This window comes from Hylobates moloch, unplaced genomic scaffold (assembly GCF_009828535.3).
Source record: "Hylobates moloch isolate HMO894 unplaced genomic scaffold, HMol_V3 SCAFFOLD_14, whole genome shotgun sequence".
Lineage (NCBI taxonomy): Eukaryota > Metazoa > Chordata > Mammalia > Primates > Hylobatidae > Hylobates > Hylobates moloch.
In genome coordinates this window covers 12,955,578-12,971,163 of record NW_026652289.1, presented here as the reverse complement: position 1 = coordinate 12,971,163, position 15,586 = coordinate 12,955,578, and the positions used below count along the sequence as shown (strand labels likewise).

Genomic DNA, 15,586 nt, shown 5'->3' with positions numbered 1-15,586 from the left:
AGGAATGAGCTCAACTGAGCAGGTGTAGTTTGCAAAAGCTGCTGACCAGACAAGCTTCACCCTTCAGACCAAAAAGAAAAATCCCCTCTGGAGCCTGAATTGTTCGGCAAAAAAGATAAACGTATAAGCCAGTCCCAGATCTTAGAGCACCTCAATGGGACAAGGAACCCTTAAAAGAATAAGCCATTCTTGTTACGGCTTTTGAATTGTGATGGCTTTTGCCTGCAATATCTGTGTGTTGATGGCAAAATCATTATTTTGAGATGAACTATCTGGATAACTGTTGGAGAGAAACTGCAGGCTGCATTTCACCACTGATGCTCTCTGCCTTATGCATGTGTTGCACGTATTCCCACCAGTTGGCGGTAAACTTTTGCATTTTTCAAGCCTCTCAGAGGACCGACCCACTTGCTGTGCAGTGTCAGAAGCTCAAGAGAGAAGCCAGAAGAAAAAGACACAGTAGCCTGTAGCCTTCAGTGCACATCTGCAAAGAATGCATGCCTATTGCCACTATTGCATTCTGCCCGGGGCTCTATTCATTCACCTTCTAAGCCAAACTTCTGCCAAGTCCCCTCACTTGTCCGTCGAACATTTCCGTACGGGCTAATGTTTTTCCATCTTACCTCGCCAAAGTTGTTTATATTCTCCCTCAGTGACAGAGCAAACAAAAGCCGGTCAAAAGCAAACAAATAGGGTCTTCTGATAATTGAACCACTTTTGAATCTTTCATTGACAACACCTCCACACCGAAGAACACCTGCAATAGGTATCAAGCATAAATGCTTCTTCATCAATGGTTGCTTGCATGGAAAAGGGCTCAGAAAGATAGGATCCCTAACTGTTCCCTCAGAACAGCGTTTGTGTTTCAGCTCATCTGGGATGGGAGAGCCCATTTCTTCCTGATGTGTGTCACTTGGAGGCCTCCAACCTGCAAACATCAGGATAGCTCCTTCCCTGCAAAATTAGGCAGCTGCAGGTTGACTTGAGTCTGTGTCTCCTGATCCAGAATGTGGGACGATGCAATTGAATAAGTGTGGGATGCTTTCTTCATAGCATAATTCTACACGATGACTTCCTACAGACACACACACTGAGAGAGAGACCAAGAGAGGATAAATTTGGGATAAAAATGCCACAATCTCATGGCCTCAACACCAAACTGGTGCTGATCCAATTCGTCCCGAAATGAAATGTGATGTTTCTGAATTCCTTCTGGCTGCCACTGAAAGCCCCCGCTTTTCCTGGTGACTTCGGGAGGCTGCGATGTGGTGGGGGTGGGGCACGGAGTGCTGGGCGCTAAGCTCCCTCCTGGCTTCACATAAAGGAAGTAAAATCAAAATCCAAGCCTGAAAAAAAAGAAAAAAAGAAAACTAAATTTAATTGGCTAGGAAACAGGATTCCTGGGGCCTCTGCTTTCCCAGCTTCCAGAGAAGGATTTAGGCTGGGACACTTCCTCGCCCTCAGGACAAAAAGAAAAAAAAAAGGATTAAATTCGGGTTGGGTCTGGCTAGTACAAATTGCATGCAGAGTATACAGTTGCTTTGCATATTGCATGTGCTTTCATGGAGAGGGAAAACGGGGGAAGAGGGAGGGCAGGGACACTAAAGAGGGGAAAAAACTAAAAACAACTTGCTGTTTTCATATGGTCAGATAGAACTGTTTTGTCTCTGTAACTGTGCAGAATGTCAATGGTAGGCACCGTGTCGTGACAAGATTTTTTTTTTTAAGTTAAGCTAAGCTCACACCCGAGCTGTAGCCCCCCGAGGTACTGCAGCTTTAATTGTGTTCAGTATGATCTACAGAACAATATGTCTTGATAAATCTGAATGGCAACCCAGCGCACGGTTCCCCTTGGCATTGCTGCAAAGCCAGGCCTCGCTTTAGTGAACCCGTTCAGGAATGTGGGTTAATTCGCCGACCCTTTTTACCCCCACAGCTCTGTTTTTGTGAGGTTGGCAGAAACTGACACGTTTTCTTTTGCTTAATTAAGTTGTTCAGTAGAAGGCTGGTCAAACAGTTGCATCTACGTGGGGAGTCTGGAGATGCACAGAAAGCCGTGGGCGTTTCCAACATAAAAAGGGGGATTCTGTTATTGTTTGGGTGTAGACGGGTCATTTTTTCAAAGTTACTGCTGCCTGAGTGACCACAACCCTGTGCGCAGCCCTGAAAGGACATTAAAGCTGCTTAAATACAACTACCTTCGGTTTATTTTTTAAAAGAGAGAGAGAGAAAGAGGGAAAGAACAAGCAGGAGAGAAACGAAGCGGTCCCATTTATGTAGCATTTTATTTCTTTCCGGACTTTTTTTTTTTTTAAGGCAAAGAGTGGGCTCATTTGCATAAGAGATGCCCATACATTATGAATTACAGCTAGTATGATCAAACTCTCTTTCCAATCAGTAAAACAAAACTGGTACCATACCCATAGAAATTGCACTGGCCTTCTGAACAGAGGAGTGGGATCTAATCACTCTTATGCCAGACATTGGGGTTAGGAAAATGTCTAAAATCCCCGTTGATGAAATTCCCGCTTTCGTTCCTTGGTGATGTTATGACAACCACACACAGTATCAGTCTCATGGATTCTCAAAGGAACTGAGGGCCTGATTGGAGGCCTCCTCCATCACATCTCTGTCCCTTTTTGAAGCCTCCTATATTTCTTGTTGTTTTTTTTTTTTTTTTTTTTTGAGACGGAGTCTTGCTCTGTCACCCAGGCTGGAGTGCAGTGGCGCAATCTCGGCTCACTGCAAGCTCCGCCTCCCGGGTTCACGCCATTCTCCTGCCTCAGCCTCTCCGAGTAGCTGGGACTACAGGCGCCCGCCACCACGCCCGGCTAATTTTTTGTATTTTATAGTAGAGACGGGGTTTCACCGTGGTCTCGATCTCCTGACCTCGTGATCCGCCCGCCTTGGCCTCCCAAAGTGCTGGGATTACAAGCGTGAGCCACCGCGCCCGGCCCGAAGCCTCCTATATTTCTAATTCAAATCACCTTTATCATTGATATGCAGATCCCCCTGATTTTCTGTGGATATTTGGTCCCAGCAAGAGTTTTTCTTATTGCACGTACTGTGTGATATATTTAAGAGGAGGCATGTGGAGGCACTGGCACCTGGACTTTGGGGTCCTAGTGCTAACAATGGCCTTGGTCTACTGTATGCCCTGAGTTGTTTCTATTGATGCCACTGTGCCTCAGTTTATCCATAACAGCAGATGCTCATTGTGGGTACTTAACAGGCACCTAATACGTACATTTCTGAGTTTAAGCTGCCCTCTTTCTCCCTTGGCAATAAAGCAATAATTAGAAAACTCACTGATTCCGCAGCACCTGGCACCGTCATTGTGCTGATAATCAACACCATGATTTTCAGCAGTTATGAAGCCCGGGAGCCCATTGGTGAAGCATCAGGCTTGCAGGGCTGCTCAAGGGGTGTTTGTACATACTTGGTCTTGCAGAGAGCCATTATGCCTGCTTGGAAGCCAGGCACTCCAATTTTCCCCCAGGTCCCAGAACTGTAGCTTTTGGAAAGCCCAAAGATCAGCCTCTTCCTTCTAGAGAGAGAAAAGACTGCAGGGTCAAACATTTCAAGAGACTTCACCATGAGTTTTCACTTCTCTTAATATACAAGAAACAGTAGGCAATTATTTGATTGATGTTAGTTGCATGAATGGCAAAATGATTCTCAGGCCAAAGAACAATCCATTTTGGAGTATAAATGACTTGGATCAGCAGTCTACATTGATATCAGTTGTTTTTTATTGAAAAAAAAAAAACAGGGTCTGACTATGTCACTCAGGCTAGAGTGCAATGGCATGATCATGGCTCACTGCAGCCTCGATCTCCTGGACTCAAGCCATCCTCCCATCTCAACCTCCTTAGTAGCTGGGACTACTACAGGCATTCACCACCACACCTGGCTAAAGTTTTTTACTTTTTACAGAGATATGATCTTGCTAAATAGTTGCCCGGGTTGGTCTTGACTCCTAGGCTCAATCAATCCTCCCACCTCGGCCTTCCAAAGTGCTGGGATTACAGGCCACCATGCCCAGCCCAGTTTTTCATTACAAGCAATACCTGCTTACTCCTCAGATTTTTGCCAGAGTTGATTATAGATTTATACTCAAGACACCAAGCTCCTATATTTAGGTTGTGTATATTCAGGTTCCCAAAAATACACAAGAAGTTGCCCAGATTTCAAGGCACTTCCAACCTCTAAGTAGAGAGGATGGGGAGATTTCGAAGGCCTGTTTTGCACAACCATTCCCAAATGACTTATTACTCTGAAGAACCAAAGTCTGGCTGCACAAAGAAATGCAAAATGCTTCCCCCGGTTCTGGTGGTCAATGTTTAAGGACCACACAGGACACCAGTCTGCAGTGTCCCTATCTTACTTTTCCCTCATTGATGGCTCGAGGAAGACCCCAGAATCTGGGTCTGGTCCACCGATCTTCACGGTCTTAGAGCCACAATACTTAGGTCACCTGCCTTACTTTCAAAAAGGCCAAACTCAAAACTACACACAAGTCTCACATACACTTTTAAATTGCAGCTGACGGGCTGGTCTTAGCACCTCTTAAAGAGAGAAGTTGTGGGAAGTGAGAGAAGGCCTGAGCAGATGGGAGCCGAGATGGCCGGGCGGCAAGTGGCTGCCAGAGTCACGCCACCTGGCTGTCTTCCCACAGTCTGGAGGGGGTGTGTGTGGCTGGCAGTTCCATTCCCGCTTGAGGTGGCGGGCCCTCTCCCCCTTTCCAATTCCCTGACAGCCCGGGCAGATTTTCCTTTGGCTTTTGAAAATCCAGGACATATTATTCCTCAAAGTCGCCAAGTTCCAGCTGCTAGAGAGAGCCAGCCTTTTGCTCTGTTGCCCCACCATCAAGCCTACATCTTTACACCCAGGGAAACAGAAGGCCTTCCTCCATGCGGGCAAGCCCACAAGAGTTCGGATGCTGCCGCTCGGGTCCTGCAGACAGAGGGGAGGATTCACAAGGGCTGGCCAGGAGCCATCCCACTAGCCCTGGCACTTGCAGCTCCACATGGAGCTCTGCGGCTCTTCAGGACAAAGAGGAGTGTTTTTATCAGCCCAACGTTCTGCTGACAAATGCATAATAAACTGACAGAAAGCTACCAAGCAGCATTTCAAAACCCCCAGTTACAGGGGAGGCAAAGCCTGAGTGGAGATGGTCACTTTCTGCAGGTGTTCGGCCAGTGTCCCTGCATTTGCATGCATTTGCATATACTGTCAAACAGTTGGCTGACAGAAAGTCTGAGGAGGTCTGGACACAGCCCAAACCTGTCAGTGGCTTTCTCCTTGCCAGTCAAGGTTGGCTCTGGTTGCAATTAAGGCAGGAAACGAATACTTCTGACATTGCAATATACCCAGCCACAGCTGGGCGAAGTTAAATGGAAAAGTGTGCTTTATTTAGAAAGACAAGATGCATGCTGGAAAAAAAAAGATGGGGAAGGCCAAGAGTGGTAAATGCTCAGAAAGTGACACTCCACACTCATTCTGCAAAAGGAAACACATATTTTTCAGTCCTTCCAGGTTGCTGTGCTGTGGTGTTATTTGTTGTTGTTGTTGTTGTTGTTGTTGTTGTTGTTGCTTGGGGTGAGTGAGCAGATTTCCCCACTGAGTGAGGCCAATTCAGCATGTGAGAGGAGATTGCCAGACACTACACGTTTTATCTTCAGGGTATCATCTCAGGAAGCAGGGAGGAAGCGCATCCCCAAATCGCATTTCCGTGACACACGTGCTACCCCATAAGGCTCCACTGTTCTGTTCAGTGTTGGCAAATAGGTAGCCATGGCTTGGAGGGTGTGAGAAAATTGGAGGGGGCCGAGCACAAGCATCATGTTGTCCCCCCACCGCCCCGCACAAGGGTTACAGCTCATATTAGCATATGGATTGCCATGGGAAAGAAACAAAATCAGAGCCTTCACAACTGTAAGAGTGAATGGCCTCAAGAGATGGAGGGGGCGGGGAAGGAAGAAAGCTGGAGAGAAAGGTTGTTGTTGTTCTTGTTGTTTTTATGAGATTTATATTTTTGGAGGCCTGTGTCCTTCTGAGATGTTGTTTTACAGATTCTTTAAGCGAGACCTAACAATTTATTAAATACTTCATCTCTAAACAGTGGTGGGCACTAGAGTTTCATGAGCAGCAAACAATAGATTCTGTTTATTCGCCAACAATACAGACACTGTTTAGCTCTGGACTGCAAGTGGCTGAGCCATCTGGCTCATATCTCCACAGTAAAACATTGTCCGTGACACAAAAAATGACTACATCCCCAGGACAAACTAGTGTGACCTCTAAATAAAGCCTTCCTCTGAAGCTATGATATCACACTGCACAGGGGACACCAGCACAATTGAATCTGGTCACCAAAAGCCCAAGTGAGATAGGACTATGTAAATGGAATTTTATAGGAGACTTTTTGTCCTCCGTGGCAAACCATCCAGATCCGTCCACAGCACTGAAACATCTTTTTCATTCACCCCTGGGACAACAGTGTGGTTCTATTTGGCGATTGGCAGTCCTCTTTCTCCCGCGCCCTACCCAGGAAGCACACGTCCGTGTTCCCGAGGCAGCACCTGCAGCCTTTGCTTCCAACAACTTTTCACTGATGGGGGCCCCACCTGCACCAGCCTTTTTGCTGATATTTCGGAAACAAGCGGCCCTTTCTCCTCCCTGCCAGGGAGAAGGCCCAAGTTTGCCAGCTTCTTCACAAATAGCCAAACAAGTCACTCTCAGCCTTGCGCCACCTGAATGCCCGCTTCACGAGGCAAACAAGTATACACACACACACACAGACATACACACACACACACACACACACACACTCCAGCACCCTGTCCAAGAAAGGGGCCATTTCAATGGAAGAAGTGTCATTCTCCGGAAAAGACCCAATTCAGTCTCCACGACCAAGGCATTTGTGTGGCTGTTTGGTGGGAAAATTTCATTATAGAAATTGAGACATGATGAAGAACAGACCAAAAAGCTGGCTCGGCTTAAGCCTTCCACCTGTTCCAATTCCTGTCTGTTTTGTTTTTCAGAGCGAGAAACACTGACCCACTCCTATGCATAAAACATTTTGCACACAGGATGCTTCATAAAATACAATCTCTCAGTGATTTCCCCGTGCAAGCAGGTATTGGACCATTTTGCAGCCGGAGCCACCTGAGATATGACACACGCAGCACCTTGTTGGAGATGGACAGGGGAGGGTGAATTCCTGCGTGAACTTTTGCCAGCCCTGTCATCTCACACAAACTACTTAACTGCTCAGCACCCATCCTCAGGTGTAAAAAAGGGATAACATTTCCTTCTTCACAGAAACTAAATTTGGAAAATAGATGAGAAATGCTTATCATAATGCCTTATATATAGTGAGGGTTTAATAAATGGAAGCTCTTACCATAATGATAACAGATAATGGTAACATTGTTTCTATGACTCCTGCAATTTCAGTGGGAAAACAGCTTCCAGAATACCACTCACTCATTTAAATAAACATTGACCCTTGATAATAGTAACATTTATTGGCCGGGTACAGTGGCTCATGCCTGTAATCCCAGCACTTAGGGAGACCGAGGCGGGTGGAACACTTGAGGTCAAGAGTTCAAGACCAGCCTGGTCAACATGGTGAAACCCTGTCTCTACTAAAAATACAAAAATTAGGCAGGTTTGGTGGCAGATGCCTGTAATCCCAGCTACTCAGGAGACTGAGGCAGGAGAATCTCTTGAACCCGGGAGGCGGAGGTTGCAGTGAGCAGAGATTGAGCCACTGTACTCCAACCTGGGTGACAGAGTGAGACTCTGTCTCAAAAAAAAAAAAAAGTAACATTTATTATCATCATTACCATTTAGCATTCATCCTTGCCATTATTTGGCAAAGTTGGATTAGAAACTGCACTGCTATTGGACTTATCCTCTTCCTATTTCTGAGGTAGAGCTTTCTTCATGAGGCATGAAAATGGCCAAAATTGTCTATTGTTATTTCTGTAGCAGTCATAGTCATTTGTTTTTAAAAAATGAGAATGCACAGTTGCTGTATCTTAAGTATAAAGTCATAGGGATGGCTTGATATCGTAAAATGATTTCTTTCCTTTTGCTTCAGTTCCAATTAATCCCAAGATTTTAATTGCTTGCAATTAATTTAGGAGTAATCTTTGCACTTACAACTGGCGGGTTTCTAGAAATGAAGCTGTTTGGTTGAAATTATGAAAGCTGATTTTTCCCAGTTAGTTGAGAGAACACAAACTGGACCCAGAGCCTAGGAAACAACTCTTTGTAGAAATGTCACAAATGCCAGCTGGGCGTGGTGGCTCACGCCTGTAATCCCAGCACTTTGGGAGACCAAGGCAGGCAGATCACTTGAGGTCAGGAGTCTGAGACCAGCCTGGCCAACATGGTGAAACTCCATCTCTACTAAAAATACAAAAATTAGCCAGACGTGGTGATTCGTACCTATAATCCCAGCTACTCGGGAGGCTGAAGCAGGAGACTCGCTTGTACCCAGGAGGTGGAGGTTGCAGTGGGCCAAGATCCTGCCACTGCACTCCAGCGTGGGTGACAGAACGAGATTTTGTCTCAAAAAAAAAAAAAATCACTAATGCCATATTTAACCAACTGTAAACTGAGCTACGGGCCCTTGGCAGTCCAAACTTTGTGATAGGTATGTAAATCAATTTAACAGGACATGACGATATGGCTTCAGTTACCATCTATATAACTCCTCCAGACATTCTCAGTAGAAATTTAAAGTATTCCCAGGATATCAAAGCTAGTGGAAATTTCCATACGGAAAACCTTCTAGACTTTATATTTTTGGAAGAATGCAAAACACTCACTGTTTACTCACAAATCTCCACCTCTGCTTTGTTAGCTTGTTTCATTTTGGTTTTGCCTTAATGCTTAAATGTGGAAGCTGTTGCACACATTGTATTATTTCCATCAATCCTGGTTAATTTCAGCAGGAAAACTGCTCCCAGGGTGACAGTCAACCATGCAAACAAATGCAGCCCTGGGAATCTGGGACCTATAAGAAGTCCAGCTAAGGACATATGCGAATCCAATTAAACTTAGAAATACACATTTTGGATGTGAGGGCAAGGTCAAATCCTCTCATATATTGTTGGTGGTAAAGCAGGTTAAAATAACCTTTGCAGAGAGTAATTTGATAATCTCTACCAACATGTAAAATGTTTACACCCTCTGATCCAGGAATTCTACTTCTGGGACCATATTCTACTAAGCTATTCCTTCAAAGTGTGCAAGAACATATGTACAAGGGGGTTGATTATATTATTCCCAAAAATGAAACATGATAACCTAAGTTTCCATCAATAGAGCACTGTTTGAATAACTTACAGTGCATCGGTTATAAAGAATGATGGGGAGCCATATGTATAACATGCCCTATAACTACATCTATATCTGTATGTTTCTATATAAAATTACCTAGAAGAGGCTGGGCACAGTGGCTCACACCTAAAATCACAGCACTTTGGGAGCCCAAGGTGGTCAGATCATTGGAGCCCAGGAGTTCCAGACCAGCCTGGGCAACATGGCAAAACCCTGTCTCTACAAAAAATACAAAAATTAGCCAGGCATGGTGGAGCATGCCTGTAGTCCCAGCTACTTGGGAGGCTGAGGTGGGAGGATCACCTGAGCCCAGGAGGTTGAGGCTGCAGTGAACCATGATGTGCCACTGCAGTCTAGCCTGGGCAACGGAGTGAGAACCTGTGTCAAAAAAGTAAAAATAAAAACAGAATTATCTAGAAGAATGCATGCCATGCTATCCAGAAGATTAAAAGAGGAGGATTTAGTTTTTACAGAATGCCCTTTGGTGGTATTTGTGTTTTTTAAGACCAAAAAGTCATAATCCTTTTGGACTTTAAAGTACCATGGGTACCACAAATTAAAAAATACATTTCCCGGTCACTGTTCATTGTCAGGCTGCTGATATTCCCTGGCATAGGGGACATGAAATTTACAAGGGAGAAGGAAAGAAGAGCTGGCCAGCAAAACTTCCTGGATGCCCACTGTGAGAAGGTGTTGACGCCAAAGGCTGAGGGAGTTACGGCCAAAGAGAAAAACTAATCCCTTCCCCTCAGGGACTTACCATGGCATAAGAAGTCTGTGGCTAAAATAAATATAATATGGAAGTGCTGAGTGATTTGACTTACCCGATCTGTGGGGTTTTAATTGTCTGTGATTTGTTGGTTCTGCAACAATACAAGCCAATCTAATGTAGTGCTCAAGAGCTGAGCTCTGAGGTTCAGCTATGGCCAGCTCTGCACTTACTGGCTGGGGAATTTTGCTACTTAGTATCTCTGGGCTTCGGTTTCCTTCTCTGTAAAATACTTGGATTATCTACCTCACAGGGCTGATATAAAACACTTAACACAGAGCCTGGTGTCTACTGCATACTAGGCACTACGAATCTAGCTATTGTTTTGTTATTGTTGCTATAATATTTATATTATTATTATTACACAGCTAATTTATGTGTCCACTGCCCTTCGTGCAGAAGGGACAGCACGGTGTAGTCTGTATTTCTGAGGATTCAGGGACCCACCTGGGTAGGCTTGGGTTTTGAGTTACCCGTTTGTGCTTCAGCAGCCACACTCTCGGCCCACACCCCTGATCTGCATTTTCAACACGGCAGACTGGGGTAGGGATCTATGGCCATGGAACAAAGGCAGGTTCGCTTGTAAATGCTGAGGCAGAAACAGGCAGTTATTTAAACAAGATGGCATTAAATCGACAAAAAAAATCCCCGCCATGCCCAGAGCCAGCTCCCAGGTGACCCTGGCCCGTGGGATGGTGTCTCCTGCCAAGGACACAGGGCTTCCCTCCCCGGGACAGTTTGTGGCAAAGCTGGAGCTGGTTTCAGTGTTGAGACACCCCTGCCTCCCCCGCTGCCTTCACCTGATAGTGTTTCCATTTCTTCCTGGGTTCCTCTTCCATCCTCCTGGCTTCATTCCGGTAATTCACACATGGCCCTCATGGGCCACCGTACCCTCCACCCTACGTGGCCTTTTTGCAGTATCACCTGCCTTCACTTGACTGATTCTCTCACTCTTCCAATTCCAATCCCCACAAGAAGAATTTAGAGGGTCCCACTCATCTTTTCAAGTTAGGAAAACCAGTCAAAAATTATCAGCAGGTGGTATAGACAGCAGCCATTTAAGCCTATTAAGGGACGGTGGGTGGGCAAGCCATGACTGACACCTCTAGCAACCAATGAAACTGAGGAAAGAGACTCTTCTGCCTTCCAATTGGTCAGCACTGCTTTTAAAGGCCCTGAGCTGATGAGACGCTGTCCTCCCACCTTGCAGGTGGAGAGGGACCCTGGGGCCAGTGGAATGTTTGGCTCTATTTTCTGCGACTAAAATATAATCATATTTGTCTGTGATCTAGAAAGCACATGCCTTTTTTCCCATAGCTATTTGATTATCAGCTGTAAGTCATAGCAACGATGACCCAAGTCATTTTTGTACGTTTATCTTGTTTTTATTACTAATACCAATGTTTTACCTACATGCAGTCTCTTACCTTTGACAAACTTCTTTCATACATTCTAATTTGGATAATATACGAAATGAAGCATATCTTATTCTCTCCTTTCCATAGAGAAAGAGAATGAAGCTCAGAGAGGTTGAGTAATTTGCCCAAAGTCACACAGCTAGAAAAGTGAGACCGGGATTAGAATCCAACTTTTTGGACTCTTAAGTCAGCCCTCCTTCCATGTTTTTGAATGTTTTATGGAGTATTCAGAAAAATGTTTCCCGAATAAATGAGATCTCACTTTCCCCTCTCTCTCATGTTTCCCATTTTGGAAACCTTTACAGTTTAAGGGTCAAGATAGTAGATAAAGTTTTTTAAAAAATAAACTTTCCACAAGTGCAGAAGTAATATTTCTTAATAAATAGGAAAAGATTCAGGACAGATAATATGAATACACTGATGAAAAATAACTTATAAGATGGGCCTTGCAGGAAGTATAAGTGTCCCACACAAATTCTTGCTGTTGAAGGAATGCCCTGTCATTACAGCAGAGGGGGTCATAGACACAGGCTTTATGCCTCGTGCTGAATGTCTAACTGCACGCAGAGTTGGTGCCCCATAGACAGAGCCTCTCACCCCTCCCCAGCCTCTGTGCAATGGAGACGGCTGTGTCTGCTCCTCTCTGGCCTCTGAGCAGAGATGAGTGACCCAAAAGGATAAACTGGCTTTGGACTCTGTCCTCCTCTGGGGTATCAGAACTAGGTAAAAACCCTCCTGCACCTTGAATGTGGTGGCTCTGGGGACACGCTGGGTCCACATCCTTGCTTCTGGCCACATTTTTATGGTTCTGAAACTTATCACTGTGTGGCAGCTTGCCATAGAATGAGGAGAATGGGGTCATGGGGTCCCCGCCATGCCCAGAGCCAGCTCCCAGGTGACCCTGGCCCCGTGAACAAAGTTCACACCAAAACAAGGAAGAGCTTTCCTGCCCCACCTCTCTTCCCATATTTGGGGCCAGTCGGGTGGGGAGAAACCTTCTTACCACATGCAGCCTGTGTACTCCGGTCTGGTGGGGTAGCAAGGTCCTGCTGTGCACAGGTCAGGCCCCGGGTGTCCTCCTGCCCTCCACCCAACCACTGACAAAAAGAGCTTTCCTTTGTTTTGCCTTGTGACGAAAGTTCTTATATGTCTTAAAGGGGAAAGAGATTCTTATTCAGAATCACCCAGAAGCCATTCGAGGCAAACAACTCACCCAAGGGCAGGCAGGAAACTGCTGGCAGAGGCCAGCCAACCAGAACTGGGGCCCCTGGGCACTGGGTGCAGAGCCCAGTACCCTGAGGAAGCTGCCATCAAAGGAGTGGCTCATCCCAAATGATGTCGGCATTGACCAATGAAAACAAAAGCTGAGGTAGAGAAACTGTCAGAGGGGCCTCACCTTTCCAAGCCTGGGTACCAACACTCTGAGTCCTCGTTGGATCTTCTTCCAAAGACTGACCCCTGCAGGGAGACCCTCGGTGAGTAAAAAATAGATAAACAAATATAAACAGGTCAGTGAGCCGACCAATTACATCTTATATCCGATGGGATAAAGCCAGTGTGTCAGGGCTGGCCATGGGCTGAAAAATGTGTGCGTAAGAATTAATGTGAATCATGCTGGGCATGGTGGCTCAGGCCTGTAATCCCAGCACTTTGGGAGGCCGAAGTGGGCGGATCACTTGAAGCCAGGAGTTCGAGACCAGCTTGCCCTACATGGGGAAACTCCGTCTCTGCTAAAAATACAAAAATTAGCCAGGCGTGGTGGTGCAGGCCTGTTAATCCCAGCTACTTGGGAGGCTGAGGCAGGAGAATTGCTTGAACCCAGGAGGCAGAGGTTGCAGTAAGCTGAGATCACGCCACTGCACTCCAGCCTGGGCAACAGAGTGAGACTCGGTTTAAAAAAAAAAAAAAAAAAGAATTAATGTGGAATCCACACATGTTGAATCAGAAAAATTTCATACTGCTCCACTTCCCTTTAGCAGAGGAGGACAGGACAATGAAGAATCTATTGGCAAAACGGGGAAAACAGCCTACATCGCTTGCCAAGCCCCTGGAATTCTGAGAAGATGCTTCTCCTGTGATAGGGGTCACTGGTATGGCAAGAGGTTGACAATCCCTGGCCAAAACTCTGAAGGGGGTGGCATGTTTCTGCAGAAACCCAGCAGAGGGTCAGGTACCCCCAATGCACTCTCCTTCCTGGTAGCAAGCAGGGTCCCCCGCTGGAAGAGCTGCCTGTTTGGGGCAGGTTTTCTACATATTAAAATGTCAGTGGCTGGGTGGAGGGCAGGAGGATACCTGGGGCCTGACCTGTGCACAGCAGGGCCTTGCTACCCCACCAGACCGGAGTACACAGGCCACATGTGGTAAGAAGGTTTCTCCCCACCCGACTGGCCCCAAATATGAAAAGAGAGGTGGGGCAGGAAAGCTCTTCCTTGTTTTGATGGCAGGCGAGTGTCTGTGGTCAGGAGCCATGGAGACTCGTACCACGGACTGCAAAGCCACCCAGCCATTTGGCCCAAGCTCCTGTGACCTGAAGAGCTTGTTTTGCCCTGTTCCCCCAGGGCCAGCAGCGCAGACCACGGGGGGCTCGCATTATGTTAGCAAATGAAGAAATGCTTTAACAGGAATAGGCAAATTGTCATCTATTTTAAAGATTTACTTCTAACATAGAAACACAATGAAACTCCAGCTATATTATCCACAGAACAACTACAGGGCTTACAGAAAAAAACCTCTTTCATCGTGCATTCAGTGTGGCCTGGCGTGTGAGCCCAGTGCAAGCCGTGGACTATGTTTCTAGAGACCTTATGCGCAGCTGCGCTCCAGGAGAGCACCTAAAGTCTAGGTCTGAGGTCTGGGGGAAGTAAGGCCCAGGCAATCCCTCTCCTGACCCTCTCTATATTGGATCCGATGTGTCTTCCACAAACTGGGAAGTTCAAGTTCCCCAGATTCTGGCTTTGGATAAGGGGAAGCAGAAACAACTCTACTTTTATATAAAGCTGGACATTTGTCCAAAATTGCTTCCTTGTTGCTGTGCCACTTGGGGACATGAACCAAGTCAGATGAGGCTTCATTTTGGCATCAACACCCCACATCCATCTCATTCAGCCAAGGTCTGTCTGTCCTCCAGTTCCCGGTTCAGTCCTTGGGAAGAAACTGAATTGTCCTGGCTTCCAAGTGTGGCCCGTGCACTCATCCAGGCCACAGGATCCCCTCAAAGGCTCCCCTGCCGCCCCACACCCACCCCATCTGGAAATTACCAAGTCCTTATGGACTTTGCTCTTTATTCATTCACAAAGAATGTAAGATTCCATTTTTTTAAGGACTGAATAGAAACCCCCAGCATCACCATATCAGGGCGTCTGTTCCACGCCAACTCGGTAATTGCCCCGTTTCTAGTGCTTTTTTTTTTCTCCACCAAAACCAACTTAAGCTGATTACCGCCATCTCAAACAACCTCACTGGGCTCCAGATATATCCATTTAATATGGCCAAGACAAGCAGCCAACTGCCGTTTTCAAAAGACGATCTGACAGATTCTATTCACTTTCAAAGTAGCTCTCCACGGCTGGAATAATTATCTTTCATTTCCCCCATTCTGACACCTTTCAATGATTTGTTGACATCTGAAGAGTTATGGGCAATCTTAGAAGAGGCAGCTGGACTTTCCGCCCCCAAAGATACAAGCACAAAAAGGATTCCCATACAGCATCTGAAATAACTCTGTTCTTTGCAAATGGATATCCAAATCTGCATGTTAATAGGGACACTTTTATCTTTAAATATAACCTCAAAAAATGAAGGGGGTACAGTATTCATTTAACTTGTTCACCACCAACTCAAGAAAATGCACCTTTCCCTCAAAACAAGGGTTCCCTCCCTTGACCCATAAAACCAGAAAAAATGCAGATATGCTGAGTTTTCAAACATCTCATGTTTGCTGCAGTCCTGGTTTGAGGGAGAACAGCAGGAGAAATCCGAGCAAATGGCAAGAGGCCTCCACTGTTTCATCTGCTGCCAATGAGGTTTTAAGTGAGCGTCACTG

General features: G+C 45.9%; 1 long non-coding RNA gene across 1 annotated transcript; it reads right to left on the bottom strand.

Moving 5' to 3' along the window:
- Window positions 1-230: 230 nt before the first annotated feature.
- On the bottom strand, window positions 231-11,113 carry LOC116482090 (uncharacterized). The gene is made up of 3 exons (XR_009209755.1): window positions 10,927-11,113; window positions 3,310-3,547; window positions 231-1,346 (listed from the first exon to the last, which is right to left on the bottom strand). It is a non-coding gene; the product is annotated as an uncharacterized LOC116482090 (long non-coding RNA).
- Window positions 11,114-15,586: the final 4,473 nt, after the last annotated feature.